The sequence below is a fragment of the Aegilops tauschii genome, chromosome 7 (assembly GCF_002575655.3).
Source record: "Aegilops tauschii subsp. strangulata cultivar AL8/78 chromosome 7, Aet v6.0, whole genome shotgun sequence".
In the NCBI taxonomy this organism is placed as follows: Eukaryota; Viridiplantae; Streptophyta; class Magnoliopsida; order Poales; family Poaceae; genus Aegilops; species Aegilops tauschii.
The window spans coordinates 648,514,679-648,536,495 of NC_053041.3; the positions used below are offsets into that span (position 1 = coordinate 648,514,679).

Genomic DNA, 21,817 nt, shown 5'->3' on the forward strand with positions numbered 1-21,817 from the left:
GAGTCTTTTCTTGAAAACTCTCAGCTCACGTGGTGTATACATTCGACCGTTGATGATGGTCGCTCCTCCATTTGTCCCTGAGTGCATTACACCAAAATGTCTAGCACACGGGAACGAAGGAGAAGCGACCCCCACGACAACAATCGGGATTCTTCGTCCTCTCATATATATATGGTGGAACTCTCCCTCACTGATTCCTCTCTGACATTTGCGACCGTCGGTGATGGTAGCTCCTCCTTTCGTTCCCGAGTGCATTACACCAAATTGTCTAGCACACGGGAACGAAGGAGAAGCTACCCCCACGACAACAGTCGGGATTCTTCGTCCTCTCATATATGGTGGAGACTCGACAGACTTAAAGTCAACCCGAAATATCGTTTAATTATCTTTCTAAAAGAGGATTTGGCTGGTCTCACCTCGAGGTCGGAGGGGGTCGGTGAAGGGGACGACGGCGGGGATGATGGAGGGGCCGGGGGCTCCTAGATTTCTGCGAAAACAAAAACCCTATAAGCTATCAACTAATCATATGCATACGCCTTGCATAGTGCTCTCCAATTTTAGCATTCAAAGTAGGAGTAGTTTTCCATTTTGAGCATTCAATAAGCAAAATCTAATCGCAAAATAAAGTAGTATTCAAATTAGGATGCATTCAATTATAAGCAAAACTACATCATCTCCATGCGTCCGTACATCGTCGAATATTATCACTAATACACCTCGAATACTATCATACATATAGCATCGCCAGTACAGCTAAAACCGTAGCGCCCGATGGGTATCGGCGCGGGCGGTGGACACCCAAAGAGAAGGAACCATCACAGGATCGCTCTAGTGAGATCCCTGAAGAACCTGCCAGGTATTGTCGAACCTGCCCTCCAACGCAACCATGTAGCGACGGACGTGCTCGTCCTCCTCGCTGACACGGTGACGTACCACCTCCGCGGTGTCCGGAAGCCTCGGCACCGTCACTGGCCCACGCGACCACCACCAAACAAGGATCGGGTCAACGACGGGCTGGCTCCTCACCAACCTACGCCCCCTGGAAGGTAGCACCTCCCAAAACCAGCCCGACGGAACCCAGTCCCGGACATGGCCCCTCTGATCAAGCCGGCCTCCTCCGCCGAGTCGACGACGAGGATGCGGGATAGGCATCTTCAGCGTCGATGCGGGAATAATTGCTTTAACTAAAAAATTAAACTAGTTCTATTAATTTCCTTGCTAAAAATAACCTACTTCTATAGTAAAATAAACTAGTTTTGTTAAATCAACTAGTTCAACTACTAAGCACTTACTATAAATAGAATAAAGTAGTACTTACTAATTAAAAATAAACTAGTTTAACTAGTTCTATTATTTTTCTAACTAATTATATTAAACACTTTCTCTTCTTATTATATGAACAAAATTACAACAGAAAAAAATCATAAAAATTCTATGAACAAAATAAAAATTCTATGAACAAAATTACAACAGAAAAAATCATGAAAATTCTATGAAAATTGACATATTCTTTGCATATATATGAACACACAAACATTTGCATATTCAACAATAATACTACCAAAAAAATCTATGAACAGAAAAAAATTCTAACTTTGGCATATTATTCATTTATGAACAAATTATAACAACTCAATTAAGTACACATCTAGACTACGCATCTAAATTAACTACACATCTAAATTAGGAAATTCATATATGGAGCTCTCACTGCGCAACGGGGCGGTGATCGACGAGGAGGCAGGGCACGGGGGCGACGGTGAGGGGCGCGGCGACGGCGACGTTGAGGGGCGCGGCGACGGGGCGACGGGCGATGAGGAGGCAGGGGGCGGCGACGGCGACGGTGAGGGGCGCGGCGACGGGCGGCGAGGAGGCAGGGGGGCGCGGGGCGGCGATGGCGTCTGGGCGGCGCGGGACGGCGTCGGAGGCAGGGGCGACGACGGCGACGGCGAGGCGCAGAGGGGCAGCCTGGCGGCGTCGTCGGGGCGGGATCGAAGAACTGAACGAAAGTGTTGTATATATAGACGGAGCATTGGTACCGGTTCATAGCAGCAACCGGGACCAAAGACCCCTTTAGTCCCGGTTGGTGGCACCAACTGGGACCAAAGGCCTCTTTTCAGCAGCCTAAAGGGCGGGAAGCGGCGGCCTTTGGTCCCGGTTGATGGCACCAACCGGAACTAAAGGGGTGGCATTGGTCCCGGTTGGCGCCACGAACCGGTACCAATGCACCCCTTTAGTCCCGGTTAGTCCCACCAACCGGGACCAAAGACCTTGTGCTGCTACGCCCGCGTCGAAAGTTTAGTCCAACCTCGCTAGTTGAGAGGGGCGCGCAGTGGTTTATAAGCCCCACTGCCGCACCCCTCTCGAGCTCCTCTCCATTGCAGGCTTACGGGCCTAACTGAAACTGCTATGCCTGATGGGCCTACCGGGCCTTCTGCTGGCCTGAATCCTGGCCCATTGGTTGGTTTCTAGGCGTATTCAGGCAGTGGTGGCCCAGTAGGTGGCATATTTTTTATTTTTCCCTGTTTTTTTGTTTTCTTTTTTGCTTTATTTATTTTGTTTTGTTTCTACTTACCACAAAGAACTTATTTATTTTATTTTGTTTTGTTTCTAATTACTTATTTATTTCACTTTATGATAATTCTTTTTGCTTTATGTTATTAAATTTTTTATTTATTTTTTGGTTTGTACTTATATATTTTATTAAAGTTTATCTGTTTTAAATATCAGTTTTAATCAAAACCAGATTTTGTTAATTTTTTTTGCTATTAAATTCTTTTTTTCTATTAATGTTTTGAACAAAAAATACTTTGTTAATATAAGTTGCATAAATTTTATTTAATTTTAGTTTCAAAAATATTAGAGGTTTATATAAGTTTTTTTAGTTGATCATAACAAATATTATAGTTTTATGCATTTTATTATTTTTCATGCATTTACTGCTTTTTTGAGCTATAAGACCCGGAAATTGAAAAGCATTTTAAATGAACTCCAAAATGGTTGAAAATTGGCATGGTATCATCATTTCACCCACATAGCATGTGCAAGAAAGTTGAGAGGGTTACGGCAAAAACTAGATGCACTTCGTGTACAAAACGGACAATCTGTTTTGAAGTATCACGATTTCATACGGAAACTTGTCTGTTACAACAGGCATTTCAAATGAACTACGAAAAGGTTGAAAGTTGGCATGGTATCATCATAATAGTTGTGGAGAGAAAGTCTTCACTTTTTTTTCGGTTGTGTGCTTTGCTTATTGTGCCATAACCATGGATAATCTTCATCGTTTATCAGGATGCTTGGGTCAGCCTTGACTTTGAAGGGAGGAATTTCATGAAACTTTTCATAATCTTCAGACATGTCTGTCTTGCCCTCCACTCCCACTATGTCCCTTTTTCCTCAAAGAACTATGTGGCGCTTTGGCTCATCATATGATGTATTCGATTCGTTATCTTTTCTTTTTCTCGGTTTGGTAGACATGTCCTTCACATAGATAACCTGTGCCACATCATTGGTTAGGACGAACGGTTCATCAGTGTACCCAAGATTGTTCAGATCCACTGTTGTCATTCCGTACTGTGGGTCTACATGTACCCCGCCTCCTGACAGATTGACCCATTTGCACTTAAACAAAGGGACCTTAAAATCATGTCCGTAGTCAAGTTCCCATATGTCCATTATGTAACCATAATATGTGTCCTTTCCCCTCTCGGTTGCTGCATCAAAGCGGACACCGCTGTTTTGGTTGGTGCTCTTTTGATCTTGGGCGATCGTGTAAAATGTATTCCCATTTATCTCGTATCCTTTGTAAGTCAATACAGTCGAAGATGGTCCCCTGGACAACGAGTACAGCTCATCACAAACAGTGGTGTCACCTCTGAGACGTGTTTCCAACCAACTGCTGAAAGTCCTGATGTGTTCACATGTAATCCAGTCGTCACACTGCTCCAGGTGTTTGGAGCGCAGACTGTTCTTGTGTTCATCGACATACGGGGTCACCAAGGTAGAGTTCTGTAGAACTGTGTAGTGTGCTTGAGACCAAGAATGCCCGTCCCTGCATATTATTGAGTCCGCTCCTAGCGTGCCTTTTCCAGTCAGTCTCCCATCATACCGCGATTTAGGGAGACCTATCTTCTTAAGGCCAGGAATGAAGTCAACACAAAACCCATTGACATCCTCTGTTTGATGGCCCATGGAGATGCTTCCTTCTGGCCTAGCACGGTTACGGACATATTTCTTTAGGACTCCCATGAACCTCTCAAAGGGGAACATATTATGTAGAAATACGGGGCCCAGAATGACAATCTCGTCGACTAGATGAACTAGGACGTGCGTCATGATATTGAAGAAGGATGGTGGGAACACCAGCTCGAAACTGACAAGACATTGCACCACATCACTCCTTAGCCTTGGTATGATTTCTGGATCGATCACCTTCTGAGAGATTGCATTGAGGAATGCACATAGCTTCACAATGGCTAATCGGACGTTTTCCGGTAGAAGCCCCCTCAATGCAACCGGAAGCAGTTGCGTCATAATCACGTGGCAGTCATGAGACTTTAGGTTCTGGAACTTTTTCTCTGGAATATTTATTATTCCCTTTATATTCGACGAGAAGCCAGTCGGGACCTTCATACTGAGCAGGCATTCAAAAAAGATTTCCTTCTCTTCTTTGGTAAGAGCGTAGCTGGCAGGACCTTTGTACTGCTTTGGAGGCATGCCGTCTTTTTCGTGCAAACGTTGCAGGTTCTCCCTTGCCTCAGGTGTATCTTTTTTCTTCTCATACACGCCCAAAAATCCTAACAGGTTCACGCAAAGGTTCTTCGTCACGTGCATCACGTCGATTGAAGAGCGTACCTCTAGCTCTTTCCAGTAGGGTAGGTCCCAAAATATAGATTTCTTCTTCCACATTGGTGTGCGTCCCTCAGCGTCATTCAGAACAGCTAGTCCGCGGGACCCTTTCCAAATATTACGTGTAAATTAGATACCATAGCAAGTACGCGATCACCGGTACGCATGGCAGGCTTCTTCCGGTGATCTGCCTCGCCTTTGAAATGCTTGCCTTTCTTTCGACATTGATGGTTGGTCGGAAGAAATCGACAATGGCCCAGGTACACATTCTTCCTGCATCTGTCCAGGTATATACTTTCGGTGTCAACTAAACAGTGCGTGCATGTGTGGTATCCCTTGTTTGTCTGTCCTGAAAGGTTACTGAGAGCGAGCCAATCATTGATGGTCACGAACAGGAACGCCTTTAGGTCAAATTCTTCCCCCATGTGCTCATCCCACGCACGTACACCTGTTCCATTCCACAGCTGTAAGAGTTCTTCAACTAATGGCCTTAGGTACACATCAATGTCGTTGCCAGGTTGCTTAGGGCCTTGGATGAGAATTGTCATCATAATGAACTTCCGCTTCATGCACATCCAAGGAGGAAGGTTATACATACATAGAGTCACGGGCCAGGTGTTGTGATTGCTGCTCTGCTCCCCGAAAGGATTAATGCCATCCGCGCTTAAAGCAAACCATACGTTCCTTGGGTCACTTGCAAACTCAGCCCAGAACTTTCTCTTGATTTTTCTCCACTGCGACCCGTCAGCGGGTGCTCTCAACTTCCCGTCTTTCTTACGGTCCTCACTGTGCCAGAACATCAACTTGGCATGCTCTTTGTTTCTGAACAGTCGTTTCAACCGTGGTATTATAGGAGCATATCACATCACCTTCGCAGGAACCCTCTTCCTGCAGGGCTCGCCCTCAACATCACCAGGGTCATCTCGTCTGATCTTATACCGCAATGCACCGCATACCGGGCATGCGTTCAAATCCTTGTATGCACCGCGGTAGAGGATGCAGTCATTAGGACATGCATGTATCTTCTCCACCTCCAATCCTAGAGGGCATACGACCTTCTTTGCTGCGTACGTACTGTCGGGCAATTCGTTATCCTTTGGAAGCTTCTTCTTCAATATTTTCAGTAGCTTCTCAAATCCTTTGTCAGGCACAGCATTCTCTGCCTTCCACTGCAGCAATTCCAGTACGGTACCGAGCTTTGTGTTGCCATCTTCGCAATTGGGGTACAACCCTTTTTTGTGATCCTCTAACATGCGATCGAACTTCAGCTTCTCCTTTTCACTTTCGCACTTTTCCCTTGCATCAACAATGACCCGGCGGAGATCATCATCGGGCACATCGTCTGGTTCCTCTAGATCTTCAGCTTCCTCTTGATCTTTAGCTTCCCCCGTTGCAGCATCACCGTATTCAGGGGGCACATAGTTGTCATCGTCCTCTTCTTCTTCGCTGTCTTCCATCATAACCCCTATTTCTCCGTGCTTCGTCCAAACATTATAGTGTGGCATGAAACCCTTATAAAGCAAGTGGGTGTGAAGGATTTTCTTGTCAGAGTAAGACCTCGTATTCCCACAATTAGGGCATGGAAAACACATAAAACCATTCTGCTTGTTTGCCTCAGCCACTTCGAGAAAATTATGCACGCCCTTAATGTACTCAGAGGTGTGTCTGTCACCGTACATACATTGCTGGTTCATCTGCGTGCATTATATATATTTATGTGTGTCAAAAGTAAGAAAATTAGACAAGTATCTATCTAAGATTTTTTCTTTCAGAAAGAAGATAAGAATAAGAGGCTCACCACGGTGGTGCCGGCGACGAGATCGGCGCGGGCGATCGACAGCGGTGAAGACGAGGACGGGGCGTGACGGACCGCTAAACCTAGACAAATCTCGAAAAAAATAGAGCTCGGGGGTCGAGCTTCGAGAGGAGAAAGCTTAACTAGTGTGGCTCGGGCATTTCATCGAACACCTCACATGCATAAGAGGTGAGCTAGAGCACCCAAATGCCCTTCCTCGCCGGCCAGCAAAAAACAGAGCACTGTGGAGTGCTCTGCTCGCCGGCGATGGGGTATATATAGGCAACTCATTTGTCCCCGTTCGTGGCTGGAACCGGGACTAAAGGCCATCCTTCTGTCCCAGTTCCTGCCATGAACCGGGACCAATGGTTGTGGGCCAGGAGCGAGGCTCATTGGTCCCGGTTCATGCCAAGAGCCGGGACAAATGGGCCCAGACGAACCGGGACCAATGCCCACGAGGCCCCGGCCGGCCCCCCGGGCTCACGAACCGGGACAAATGCCTTCATTGGTCCCGTTTCGTGGCAGAACCGGGACTAATGGGCTGGTCAGGCCCGAACGAAAGCCCCTTTTTCTTCTAGTGGTGTAACGTGCATGCATGTAGTATAAGTTGGGAACTTATGACTAGTACATGAAAATTTCCATGGGTAAAATTAGTTAGTTTCTGAGCACATATGAATGCCCTGTATTTGTCAGTTCGGAGCAATTCTTTGCTTATCTGCTCCTAATCTGGTACCCAAGCAAGAACTTTTCCCAAGTGTAGTTTCTGAATCTATACTGTCCTATAATCTAGACATTGATAATATTGCTGGTCATTCCGCGTTGTTGGATGGACTGATGTTTATAACTATACATGCTTTGGTAGTTACCGCCACATGATCGAGTCTCGTTGGATGCTTTGGTTGTTTATTTGTCAGACTGATGTTTAACTCTATTGGAAGTCAAAGTGTGTGGGAGCTAGCTATCTTGAGAGACTGCAGCCGTGACGCCTGCCTGGGTTCGTCGGGGATTGCAGCTGGTAAACTAAGCTCCAACGAAGAAGGCGATTCCGCCATTGGACTCCTTGACAAGACAAGAGTATATATCTTTGAATGCGATGCTACTTCACACAGGTTGATTTTCATGACATCTATAATTTGGTAGCTACATGAAAGAAATTGTACTGACACGTACAAATGGTAAGAAGAATAAGGGCACAAAAAGCTACCATATGTAAAAAGGGTAAAAAAGAATAAGGAGAAATAAAAAATGGGGGCATTCCGAGAATTGAACTCGGGACCTCTCGCACCCTAAGCGAGAATCATACCACTAGACCAAATGCCCTTTCATGCTACAAATTTCTTTCAAGTTCACATATGATCGCATCGATCCCATCAATCGACGGCCCGGGCACCGGAGCGAGCTAGCTACATGCATACCGATCGATCGATCCACGGATGGCACGACGAAGTTTTTGCTTTTTTTTGGATGGAGCGAGCTAGCTACATACCTCACGCAGGAGCTTAAACAAGTGGAAAACTTACTAATTATAACACTGGAGCAGCTCTTTTGCTTAGATAATCAAGTAGGGATTGGAATCTGCATGCCAAATGCCAATATGCCTCCATAGGTGTTTGATCAATTCGAATCTGACTAAAGAGCTAACTGCATCGGTCCATACATAGCATAGACATGCCCTAGTTTTTTCTTTGCACACAAGTGAGAACTTTATTAGTTTATATGTAATAGTGATACAATGAACTATGTCTGCACACCTGAACTGAATTCCATCTTGCTGCTTCTGAAGCTGAGTTGAGCTAACGCTAAGTTATATGTGCCGGAGAAGAGATGAATGAGCTACACCACTGCTCGCACGATGAGCTGCGTGGCTTAGCTTGTCTCTGTCTGCCTGAATGAGCTACACGGTTGTTCTATCTGCCTGAACTCTAAAATGAGCCGACGCTGCAAAATTTTCATTTCATAAAGCCATGGAGCAGAGGGAGCAGGCGCCGAAGGTGGCGCTGGAGGCACTGCACAATACGTCAGCGACAGAGAACGTTGTTCTGATCTACAATTACATCAGTCAATGGCTTCTTGTTCCTCGTGGAAATTTGACATTGATAGTTCGCTCTGAACTGACCAAAACTTGTTGGTTGTTTCTCATCAGAATGTTCTCTGAGCTGAGCAAGGCCAGACGTAATTCGATGGCTTCCTCAGCTTCCACCAGGAGGCAGTGCAAGCCGCGACCCCTGCCGCTCCATCCAGCGCAGCATCAGCACTCAGCCTCGGCTAATCCTGTCACCACGCCAAGCGGCTCGGCTCGGGTAGGGACACTGTGGCTGGGAGCCGCCATTTGCCGGCCACCGGCGTTGGAGGGGGTGGCTGGATGTCCCGATGTCAGGGGAGAAGTGAGGAGAGAGAGAGGGTTGGGCGTGGACGTCCGGTTCGTTTGCACCAAAAACCAGACACCAAACTAGGACTTTAAAGAAAAAACTGACTATATATGGCACAAAATTGAAATGAAATGCAATGGGATAATATTGTGGCACAACTTTGATCAATTGGGGTATAAGTTAAGAATTCTTTCAAAATGGGGTAAAACCTGACGCAAAGCTGAACTTGAGAGTAAAAAGTAGAATTTACTTAAAATTTTATTCTACAAGGGTTCTAGAATAGAATAAAATTTCAGGTTGGGCTGCGAGAATAAGTTGGGCAGGAGGCAACTTATTTTTGCCAGCCACTCATAAGCACCAAAAAAACTGGCCCTAATTTTCTGTCCCTTTTAAATTTATCAAACGTCTTTTATTTTTGCAAGGGCAATTTTTAATCTATTCATCAACTGTCAAGGTAGTACAAAGAACACCAGAAGAAAAAATATATTTAGGTCTATACACCACATAGCGACAACTACTAGCACTGAAGCAAGCCAAAGGTGTGGCGCCGTCTTCGCCCCTCCCTTATCGGAGCCGGGCAAACGTTGTTTTAGTAGATAGTCGGGAAGTCATCGAGCTAAGGCCCATAAGGACCAGCACACCAGAATAGCAACCTCCGCCGATGAAAAGAAGCATCGGTCGGAAGGATCCAATCTGTAGACACACGAACACAGACGAGTGAAGACATGATCCACGTGGATTCACCGAAAATAAACGCCGACCAATCCCGCGAGACCTGTCGGAGATAAACCTCCACACGCCCTCCGACGATGCTAAAAATACCATCGGGACGGGGATTAGGTGGGGAGAACCTTATTCCATCTTCAGTGAGCCGCCGCCGCCTCGCCTCTCTGAGCAGGACACAAACCCTAACAAAACTCAAAGAGAAAAGTATATTTTTGATCCCTGAAGTTCCAAAAAAGTATAGACTTTGTCCCTCAAGATTTTTTTGTATACATTTTGTCCTTCAAGTCTGAAAATCAGATAATTTTGGTCCAAAACCAGATTTTGAGCACGTTGACTGGGATTTGACCGGGTTGACCACATTGACTAGGTTTGACCGATGAATAGTAAATTCAAAAAAATAGCAAACAGATTCTAAAAAATATGAATTTTCTTGACAACAAAGATGCTTGGGTGCGCGAGGTGCATGCAATTTTTTGTGTTCAAATAACATCCGAGGAGCACTGGCAAAAAAAACAAATTTTGGCTTTTTTGTGAGCCCAAATTTGTTTTTTTTTTGCCACGAGCTCCTCGAATGTCAAAACATCACACAAATTTTCACGCACCTAGTGCACCCAAGCATCTTGGTTGCCACAAAATTTCAGATATTTTAGAATTTTGTTGCTATTTTTTTCGAATTTACTGTTCATCTGTCAAATCTGGTCAACGTGGACAAACCTGGTCAAATGTGGTAAAACCGGGTCAACGTGCTTAAAATCTGGTTTTGACCAAGCTTATCCGGTTTTGAGACTTGAAGGACCAAATGTATACCAAAAGATCTTGAGGGAGCAAGTTTATACTTTTGGGGAATTTGAGAGACCAAAAACATACTTTTCTCAAACTGAAAAAATGAAATAAAATTATTTTATAGGCTATGCAATCTGAATACAGAATTACCTATGGCTACTTATGTTTTTAGGAAAGGGCACGTTCTAACTTTGTTTGCTTTGACATACAAGGAATGTGTGTGCTTGAGATAATTTCCGGATCGTATTTTTGTCCTGCATACATTGTGCTGGGGTCCTATCTGTACGCACATGTACATAATAATACAGCTAGAGTACATAACAGTTCAAAATTGAAGAGAACTAATTGAGGTGGAAAGCTGAGCTTGAACCAACTGGAACTGCCAAATGATGATAGACTCAATTGTCACCTTTATAAGCTTATTTAAATTAACAGCTACTGCTTGCATCGATCTATTTTTAGTCTATGAACAACATTTCCATTCGTATTGTTGTGAGGTGAATGTGGAGTACCAAAATGAGTTGGTCAATGTCTGAGCACGTATGAATGCCCTGTATTTGCGAGTTCGGTGCATTTTTGTTTATCTACTCCTAATCTGGTACCGAAGCAAGTAACTTTTCCCAAGTGTAGTTTCTGAATCTTAACTATCGTATAATCCCTTCCTTCCTCTATTGATTGCTTTTCGTCAAAATATGCATTGGTTACTGACTAATTATGTTCGTGGCTAGGCAATGACATTGGTGATAGGCAGGATGAAGGTGAAGCCTTGGGCGATATGTAAGAAGTTTTTCTTTTCTGGTGGGATATACATGCTGGTAGGTATGCCCTGGTGATTGGGAAGGCCAGGGGCATAAGATTATTTTCTCCTGAAGAATCTTGATGCTCTCAGTGGATATTTATCTAGGCAAATTTGCTATTTCAGGTTGGAAGGTGCATTGATTTTCCTTGACAATTGCTACATTTTCTTCTTCTCCTGGAAGTATTGCTAGATCTTACTGTGATTGGTAAGGCGTCCACAATATTTTTCCAGATTGATACTAGTAACTGTATACGTGTGTTCGAACAGCTAGATTCAGAAACTACACTTTGGCATCAGTCATTAATAATACTACTGGTCATTTTGGGTTATTGTTGGCCAGATGAATTACTGCCACATGATTGATCGTCTCGTCGGTGTGCTTATGAAGATCGTGTGGTCGTTTATTTGGCATACACCAAATTGAATTGATTTTTGTTTTGATAGTTTGTACTGCCTCGTCGTTTTTTACATCCGTCCGTTTGCACTAGTGATGTGGTGGCTCCTAGCTCGCTTGTGTGTAATAGCATTATTTTACATAATCACTTTCCAGCAAAACAAAATAGCATTTTGATATATTCAATAATTGCTTGATGTAATGCCTGTCTTAATGTTGAGTTCTGTAATTATCATTTTTTTTGAAACGGAGGCAAAAGCTTTGCCTCATCCATTAAATAAGAGGGAATAGAGTTAGTTACAAACGACCCGAGTACACGGCATGCGGTTACTCGCGCAATAACAAAGACCCTAGTTTTTTTGCACCGGCGGTGATCCAGAGGTTAGCCTCGGTGGCGATGGAGGAAAGCAGCACTGTCGGAGGGGCACACTTATGCCTGAAATCTCGCGCGTTTCGCTCATTCCAAATTGTCCATGAAACAAGCATGATGAGGGATGCCTTGCCTTGTCTGTGCAGATAGCCGTCGTCGCAAGTACTTGCCCACAAGATTGGACCGAGTTGAACAAGGGCCAAGTGGAAATGACGAAATCGGGGACGTGGTACTTGTCAATGACCAAGGACCAAAGCCTTCTAGAGAAGCGGCATTTGAAGAATAGGTGACTCCTACTCTCATGTTCCCTGGTGCAAAGGGTGCAAAGATCACAGTTTGGCCACCCACGCTTTGCCAATCTATCCGCGGTCCAAATCCTGTCTTGGAGAGCCAACCAAGCAAAGAACTTTACTTTTGGGGGAGCCCAAACTTTCCAAACCATCTTGTCCATGGGGGAGAGAACCAATCCTAAAAATTGTGCCTTATATGCGGAGGCCGCCGAGTAATGCCCCGAGACCGAGTGCTTCCAAAGGATGTCATCCTCGGAGAGTTCGTCAAGATGGACCTCATGAAGGAGCATCCAAAGTGTAAAGAATTGCGTGACATGCTCAGCAGAGATAGAGGTGGATGGATTGATCTTGAGGATCCATGCGTTGTGCTTGAGGGCCTCCCGCACTTTCCAATTCTTACACATGGAAGCTTCATGGATGAGCGGGGCAATATCTTTAGGCTTGCGCCCAAGGAGCCAAGGGGAGTCCCAGAAGGGGGTCTTCGCGCCGTTACCAATAGGGATGGTAGTGGAAGCATAGAAAAAGTTAAGGTCCTCCTCGTCACAAGGGTTTCCCAATCCGACCCACATCTTGGTAGGCTCCTTCCATTTGCTGCCGGATGAATTTCTGTAATTATCATTTTAGTACATGTTGTTTCAGCTGTTCCTTTTGCTGCCGGATGAATTTCTGTAAAAACAGCAGTAGTCAGGGGTGGGCATCGTTCTTGTCTACTTACCAATGTGCATAAGTTTGTGTCACAGAAGTGTTATTATGATCCCTTGCTTTGAGCCCTTAACATTTTAGATGATAGTTCCCTTTTTTTTCACAAGTCGAACATCCCTGCTGCAAGTGCTCCATTCGCACCTTTATTTTGCCTCTTGTCGGCACCTCTATAAGCTTATTTGATGCCCTTCTTCCTCTGTCCATGTTGCTCTCTAATCTGGCGATCTATTGTTAGTCTGGCTGCCACATATTCATGGGTATTGTTGTGAGGTGGACGAGCATGCTATTTTGTGGAGTATCAAAATGAGTTAGTGTGTCGTCCATCCGCAAGTTCAGTGCATTTCTTTGTTTATCTATTCCTAATCTGGCGCCGTAGTAGCGAGTAACTTTTCGAAGTGGTTACATAAAATACGCATCTGCTGTGGCAAATCTAAACATTCCTATTGTAATCCCTTCCTTTTTGTATCGGCCGATTTGCATCAAAAAAATACTTGTTGGTTACTGACTTGTTATATATGTTTGTGCCTAGGAAACGACCCGCATTGGCAATATATAAGATGGGTTTTTTCGTAATGGGATATACATATCGATCGCTGGTTGCTATGCCCTGGTTACTGAAAAGACCAGTGGACCTGAAGTTTTTTTAGGCTCTTCGTGAATATTTACCTAAGCTGGTTTACTTTTTCAGACTGGTTCGGCTTGATGATTTGTTGTTCTTTTCATGGAACCGAAGCATTAATTACTTTTGCTGTGATTCGTAAGGCGTTCACCCTATTTTTCCAGGTTGCCTGATAGTAGTAGCTGCATACACCTGTTCGAACAGCTAGCTGAATTCAGAAACTATATACGCTTTGGCACGAGACATTAACAATATTGTTGGTCATTCTGGATTGCTGGACCGATTAATTACTGCCACACGATCGAGTCCCGATGGATGGGCGACGTGCTTAGGAAGATAGATCCTATGTTCATTTATTTATCAGACCGATGTTTAACCCTGGTTGAAGTCAAAGTGTGACTTGACGAGACGATGATGAACTATTTACAATAGAGGCATGCAGCCAAGCCGCCTGTGTTTTTTCGTGGGAGATTGCAGCGGGTAAACTAAGGTCCAACGACGAAGGCGATTCCGTCATTGGACTCCTTGACAAAAGAATACGGAGTAGTATATATCCCTGAATGCGATGCTACTTGACACAGATTGATTTTTGATGATATCTAGTAATTCGCTAGCTAAATGAAAGAAATCCTGCTATACCTGTAAAAACGGTAAAAAAGTAAAGAAAAAAGAAATTCTGCTATACGTGTAAAAAGGTAAAAAAATAAAGAGAAAAAATGGGGGCATTCCGAGAATTGAACTCGGGACCTCTCGCACCCTAAGCGAAAATCATACCACTAGACCAAATGCCCTTTCATGTCCATAATTTCTATAAATCACTATTAAAACATAGTAGAGATTGGCTTTTAAAAAGAACAATACGCGTTGTAGTTTGGAACGGAGGAAGTAGATAGTAGCTAGATTCAGAAACTATATATGCTTTGGCACTAGACATCAATAATATCGCTAGCTGGCCATTCTGAGCTGCAGCAGCTGGCCAGATAGATTACATACTGCCACACGGTCGATCGTTTTTTCTTTTTTTGCGGGGACACACGGTCCATCGTTTCTTGTCAGACCGATGTTCAACTTGTTGTAAGTGAAAGTGTGTATCGATGAGACGGTGATGAGGTATGTATAGGTGATGGGAAAAAGGCTATTGAAAAAGGGCAATTTTGTGTGGGAGCTAGCTATCTTGGTAGACCGATCCCAGTCACATATGTGTATATGTGGGTACGTGGGGTGTACACGTTGCTCTCACTCAAGCGTCGCTGCTGCAAAAAGAAAGCTGTAGATTGATTCTGTGTTCGTGGGAGAAACTAAGCTCTAACAAAGAAGACGATTCCACCATCATTGGACAGGAGCACAAGGATTGTGAAAAAGGGAAAAAGGCTCTAACTTGTAATGTCTCTTGGAATGCATGTAATGTCTCTTGGAATGCATTGGAGTAAATAGCGGAAAACAATCACAATTGGAGTTAGGATTCTACAAAAAAAATAACTAGGTTACAAAAATCTAACTTAGTTTGGCAACACGGTTTTTAGAAAACCGTGGTAATAGAAAACCAGAGTGTTTTGATGTGTGGGCAAGGAATACTACAGTTTCTTTTAACGATAATGCTGCATCTACGTAAGCCTACGTAAAACATCTACGTAAACTTCCTAACTAACTCATCTCCCCCCTGGTTTTCAAGGGGGTGGGCCCCTTCCTCCCCAATCCTCAAATTCTAATCCACCAGCTGGCTGATTACGTTAAACACGTAACACAAATTTCGTAGGTGTGGTTTTTCTCAGTTTTACCAAAACTACCGAGGTGTTTGGCTGATGTTGTTATACTATAGTTTTAACGGATTGCAAGGCTGGATAAGATGTAACTAACTGAGCTAACAGAAGCCTGATGCATGCAGCCGCCATGCAGGAGGTCAACGAGTCCGCACCTATATATGTAGGAGACTGACTTATCACTTATATGTGCACTTCACATACTGTAGCACCTTTTGTTTGGTCAAATTCCTAATCTACCACCTAGATTCTTATTGAGTGTACCTTGTCTGCTGCTTACGAGTGCAACCCAGCCGGGGCAAAACTCTTTGTGCGTGTATGTGCACCGCTTATAATCAATCGGGTAGCTAGCTAGCCTGCTGCGTACCGACGAATCGATCTACTCCATGATCAATCTTCGCTTGAGGCATGCGCTACTTGCTGGAAAGTAAGTGGGCACCAACAAGTCCATAAAAGCATGCATCTGATCTTCTCTCCACGTAGACAGGAAGGGCAACTGCGTTCTCTCCAAAGACCTCCCCCGCTTCTGTTTAGAAAAAAGAGGTCCGTACCTCTTTTTCAGATACGGAGAATGTTGTATGGGACCATGGTTTGCCTGAACCTACGCTCCACGCCATTGATCTTCGGACACACTTTTCGGGATATGTGCATGGCGGGAACAGTTTACGCGACATGGCCTGGTAGCGCGAGCCAACAAGTCGTTGACGCGTGTGGATGGGCAGTGAATGCAACTTGCAATTTCGCATTCCAATACGGCAAAAAACAGTCACCTCTTTCGAGTTCTTTGCCATGGACCACGCTTGGACCTCCGGCCAATACGTATACGTATGTCATTATTAAGATCCAGCAGAAGTGGGCACGGATCTAACACCAACGAGTCCATGTTCGTGATTTGACAGGTCGGTTAAAGCTCCTCCCATGAGCTTGTGCAGAAAACATGGGCATTTTCCCTCCGGGTGTTGCTACAGTCCTTTCATTTGACCACCTATATCTCCTCCCATTACTAAAAATCTCGTTTAGCTGGAAAAGGTTAAGCTTCAAATGAAATCATCCCACCATCCTACCATTGATGAAGACATTGCCATTGTCCTGCAACTTGACAAACGGGTTGATGTCACCAAAAATGAAGCACCGAGTGGACAGCGTGCACGTCACCAATTTCAACAAACTCTTCCGAAGAAAAATCCAGCTTGTCATATTTCGATGTGCGCCCATAAACATCCCTTGGTCCACCAGTCACTTCCTTTCCACTAGTTTCAGCAATGCTATGAGACTATTCGATGTGTAGCAAGGGCTGGACAACCCGACTACCCCATGGCCCGGTGCAAATAAGAATCCCTCCACGTGTCCCAACAGTCGGCATGAAGCAGGAAGACGCCATGTGAGCACCAGGGCAATCTCATAGTTACCTCAGCCAAAAAAAAACACCGCTAGCTGTTAAGAAAAAAGGGGATCGACCAGAACAGAACACAGATATGAAAAAAAATCCACGCTAACAAGCTAGTACATCGCGAGAGCAACTAGTTAACGAGCGCTCCTTCGGGGGCCTCGCAACGATTAGCGCCACTTGGCGTGCTCTCAGCCATTCGCCACATGTTGCACTCTGAGCGCTCCCTCCGGATTTTTTTTTTATTTTTCCGCACTCGTTTTTGGCTTTTTTAGCGTTTTTTCGGGGGTTTTCGACGTTTTGGTTTTCCACCGGTCTTTCTTAGCTTTTCGACCAAAAAGAAATTCGAAAAAAAATTGCGGAAAAATGCATTTTTTTTCTTTCGCAAGAGTCACGGTTTTGCTTCTGCGAGAGGCACGGTTTTACTTTCGCGAGAGTCACGGCCGTGTCTCTCGGAAATGGAAAAAAACATGTTTTTTGTTTTTTTTTCCTTTTGCGAGAGTCACGGTTTTTTCCGCGAGAGGCACGGTTGTGCTTTCGCGAGAGTCACGGCCGTTCCTCTCGCGAACGAAAAAAAAACACATTTTCTGTTTTTTTCGCGAGAGGCACGTGCCTCTCGGAAACGTAAAAAAACGTGTTTTTTGTTTTTTTTTCTTTGACAAGAAGCATGGTTGTGCTTTCGCGAGAGTCACGGCCGTGCCTCTCGGAAACGGAAAAAACGCATTTTCTGTTTTTTTTCTTTCGCGAGAGGCACGGCCGTCCCTCTCGGAAACGAAAAAAACGCGTTTTCCGTTTTTTTCCTTTCGCGAGAGGCACTGTTGTGCTTTCATGAGAGTCACGGCCGTGCCCCTCGGAAACGGAAAAAAAACGCGTTTATGTTCTTTTTTCTTTCGCGAAAGTCACGGTTTTGCTTCCGCGAGAGGCACGGTTGTGCTTTCATGAGAGTCACTGCCGTGCCTCTCGGAAACGAAAAAACGCGTTTTTTGTTCTTTTTTCTTTCGCGAAAGTAACGGTTTTGCTTCCGCGAGAGGCAGGTTATGCTTTCGCGAGAGTCACGGCCGTTCCTCCTCGGAAACGAAAAAAAACGCGGTTTCTCTTTTTTTTTCCGCGAGAGTCACGATTTTGCTTCCGATAGAGGCATGGTTGTGATTTCGTGAGAGGCACGGGCGTGCCTCTTTCGGTAAGGGAAAAAACCCATGCTCACGGTCCTGTTTTTTTATCGGTTTTTTTTTGTCATCTAGTGTTGAAGATCTTGACGCGAGAAATCCAACAGTGAAAGCAGTTCGAGATTTGTGCTCACGGTTTAAAAGATAAAACGTTTTGAATAAACGGATCTACGAAAAAAGAGAAAACTCATAGGTTGCGACAAGTGTGCGCCACTTGTCGCAACCTAAGAAGGTTGGAGTGATCTTTACAACGAGTACTCCTCAACTAGTGATTTCGGTACATCGCCCTATCTCATTTGTTTACCGTGAAAAAAAAGATGCACGTCATCTAGCAAAACAAAAATCATCGCATGGCTCAAGCAGTTTCCAGTCCGTCCGGCCCACGGTACAACCCCGTCTGGCCCTCCGGTACACGTTACAACAGTGCATAACGTCGCCGCTTCTGCTTAGACGGCCGTCACCATGCCACGCACAAACGCCGTCGCCTCCTCATTCCGTATATCATTAAATTATCCCCTGTCTACTGTACCACAATACCACATGCGCGACTTGTACCTACGTTGATCAACGCCCAGCGATACCGAGACCATGCGAGGACGAGCGCTCCTGTGGATTTTCGAGGTTAGAAGCCCTACATTGCTAAAATAAGCCTACTTGATGCTTACATCATAGGTAGTAAAAAAGTATTGTTGCATGTATACAAACACTGTTCATCATTGTTTATTGCATCGTTTTGTGCATCAGCTCCCTCCCCAAGACATGCATTGAGTAGGCTCAAGGAATCACGCACAACAGATTCACATCAAGGGCATCTCATTTCAATCTGGACATTTTTAAAACATATCTGCTTGTCACAAGCTTTGAAGATAATTGTTTGTGGTCGCTGGTATATCTATAACTCCTATCTCTTGAATACTGTGCTACATGATATGTCAGGTTTAACCTTTTTTTTGTCTTTTTCCTGTATAGGTTGATGTCCTACTAATCATGCAGGCAACACAAAACAAAAAAACTGTTAGAAAATTATTGTTTGCGACATGACATCAGTACAGATTCTCACAAACATCAATGAATATGTTGTATAATTTGTACAGAAATTTTACAGTCTGCGAAACGAGTTTGTGAAGGTTCTTCTGGCCTGATATTTTTCAATAGTCCAAGTGAATTATTATTTTTCTTATATATACAAATTATGCTCATAGAGACGTGTGCAAAAGTGCTACAATACCTAGAGACATGTGCCAGCCCATGAAAAAAAAACTACTTCCCACACAGGCCTAGGGGGTCCTTATGAGCACCAGGATTAACCGTGGGCTTTGACGAGTTAGGGCTTAACACGAAAACACAGATCCACGTGTGTGTGTGGGGGGGGGGGGGGGGGGGGGGAGGTACATCCTTTGGCGTGGACCATAGGTTCGGGTGAACCATGGTCCTAAAGATCACCTCTCTTTCAGATACCTTAAAAAAACCTAATTTCTGGTATACTACAGTTTACGAAACTTCTGTTTTTGTTTCATCCAAACAACTCAAAGTATATAAGACCAAAGTTTTTTCAGAAACCATGGTATTTTCGAAAAACTGCAAAAATACTTTGCAAACGAACGCACCATAGAGTCTAATTTTTTGCCAAAAAGAAAACTATCACTTCGCACTAGTTACCGGTTAGCCTGGAATTGACCCTGATTATGACAGGCCTGGCCCTCCCGTCAGGTCCATACGACCATACGACATCCCAAGGTCAACTCTGTTTGGTTGACCATTTAGTTGGAAGCGGGGCCCACATGTCATCATCAACCCTCCCCTCTCTCAAGACTTTTCTTTCAAGCATTCTGGATTGTCGGCCGGATTTTCATGACATCTAAGCTAGCTATATGAAAGAAATTATGCTACATGTAGTGTCGCAGGCCTACATGTAAAAGACCTACGGGACAAAAACCTTCTTATCTTAAAACTTACCAACTTATTTAGACTAACTAAACTTGAATACATCCCTAGCCATCTAGTTAGGACTTGGCTTTTGAAAGGTGTGACATCTTTGCATGAGGCCTAAGATGTTGATTGGCCTGTTGGCCTTCCCACCAAATTAGGATCGGATGCATTCCCTTGGCAAGGTGGGCTCGCAACGCCTTGTGAGGAGTCGGATGTGCATGTCCTTGGGAAATGGCTGGAAGCCCCGGAGGCGTCTCCGGAGGAGGACCATGGTACTTCTTTAGGAGACCCACATGAAAGACATTATGAATGCGAGCACGGGGTGGCAATTCCAAACGGTAAGTGACAGAGTCAATCTTATAAATGACCTTGTATGGCCAATAGTACTTGGGCGCAAGCTTGCCTTTGGCACCGGAACAAGGAACACAATTGAGCGGCGGTGTTGGGGAACCAAGCCCATTCTTCGACGTCAAAGGAAGAGCGACAAATTAGCCTATCATAGGTGACATTCTGGGCCATCACTTGGTTCGTCACTTAATATACCATCTTGCATGACGGAGGAAGTGGTACCGCCAAGATTTTAATTTTTTATGACGACGCTTCAGTGACGGTGGGGGTGACGGCTGGAAATCGTTGTCAGTACATTTTCTATGACGAAAAACTGTTTTACGTGACACAAGTGAAACATCACAAAATATTGCAAATTTTGTAGTGCCAACCCCTATCACAAGTAGCATCCTCCAATATGGAAGTTGCTTCATTTGGCTTGATTTGCAATAATTTTACTTGGTTTCCTTCCGTGTATGATATTTCCTGTCAAGTAATGAAAAACGCACTTTCTTCTCTTTCCAAGAATTAGCGTTAGAAATAAGCAGAAAGCGATATAATCTGGTGAAAACCAAATGAAAACTAAATAATCATAAATTTTCGAGCCATCACTGGCTTGCCAAGTGGGCGAGGGCGAGGGCACTGTGGTTGAAGAGGGTCATGGAGTCATTGGTGAGGGACTCGTCGACGTTTGATGGAGGCTTATAGGATGAAGATGTGTTGGACGAAGACTGAAAACTATAGGGTGCGGTGCTAGAGCTGGCGGCTGTGAGGGTTTCTAATAGAGACATACAGTGGACGATGGATATAACAATTGAAGTACACAACAACACGGACGGGAAACACAAAGGTTCAAATTTATTAGATGAACTCAAACGGGTCAAATAAAGCAGTCGTTCAGTGACAAATGTTGGTCCATTTTTGTCTTTGGACCACAATATCACACGTTGGTCATTTTTAGACCAGCCTGTGACAAGAATTCTACCGAGCCCCAAAATTTTTATCATTGATGCGCCTGCGCCTGAGTAGGCCGGTCGGTGATAAAACTCGTCATTGACACGTGGTTAGTGGCTCATCAATGATGAGGGGTTAGTGCTTCCGAATCTACAGTAGTGAGATGCGTGTGTTTTCAAAAAGGTGAGTGTATGTGTGTGTTGTCGGATACCTCGCAGTTTTACTATCAAAGCCATTCAACCTTTTGTATATGTTTTCTATGTTCTTTTTGGCGCACAAAGCATGGCAACTTATCTTGTTTTGTGTATCTCATCTTAGTCAACCACAACTAATCAAACATAGCAACCTTTTGATAGATGAATGGATTCTTTCCTTTTCATGTATTTTCTGGTCTCTTTTTTTGGTTAACCGGTTGGTGAAAGACTTTTTGGCTCTCATCTTAATATAATGAACAATGGCACATGTCGAAGTCCTATCGAATCCTTGCTGTTGCAACTTGTTAACAAGTGAGAGGCACTCAGAAGCAACTTGGAAAAACTGAACTCCTATGCTTTCAGCAAGCATAAGCGCCTGGCGGATGGCCTCTGCTTCAGCAA

At 44.3% G+C, this 21,817-nt stretch overlaps 2 non-coding genes across 2 annotated transcripts; both read right to left on the reverse strand.

Annotated features, from left to right (window-relative positions):
• Nucleotides 1-7,894: 7,894 nt before the first annotated feature.
• On the reverse strand, nt 7,895-7,966 carry TRNAP-AGG (transfer RNA proline (anticodon AGG)). The gene has a single exon. It is a non-coding gene; the product is annotated as a tRNA-Pro (tRNA).
• A 6,451-nt stretch (nt 7,967-14,417) lies between these two features.
• Nucleotides 14,418-14,489, reverse strand: TRNAP-AGG (transfer RNA proline (anticodon AGG)). The gene has a single exon. It is a non-coding gene; the product is annotated as a tRNA-Pro (tRNA).
• Nucleotides 14,490-21,817: the final 7,328 nt, after the last annotated feature.